Source organism: Cystoisospora suis (genome assembly GCF_002600585.1).
Source record: "Cystoisospora suis strain Wien I chromosome Unknown contig_8947, whole genome shotgun sequence".
In the NCBI taxonomy this organism is placed as follows: domain Eukaryota; phylum Apicomplexa; class Conoidasida; order Eucoccidiorida; family Sarcocystidae; genus Cystoisospora; species Cystoisospora suis.
Genome location: NW_027161725.1, coordinates 1,747 through 2,060, shown reverse-complemented (window position 1 = coordinate 2,060; position 314 = coordinate 1,747).

The window sequence follows — 314 nt, the reverse complement described above, 5'->3', positions numbered from 1 at the left end:
GGGGGGGAGGGGGTGTATGCTGTATATGTATGTAAACATATCAAATCAGCAGGTGTTAGGGTAACTTTTTAGTAGGTGCTACTACGACGTGGACCGTCCTTGGCGAGTGAAGACGGCCTGCCTCTTCATCTCTGCTATTATTTTCTTTTCTTTTGCTCCCTTCCTTTCTTCTTTCAGTAACGATCTCATGTGTTACGACAAGAGAACTGGTGTGTAAAGACTTCTGCATGGAGAGTGAAGAGTCTCTCGTCAAGAGGGCAGCTCATCTTATGGTAGCTTCCCTCGCAGGGTCCCTCGCGTTGGTTACTTGCCGC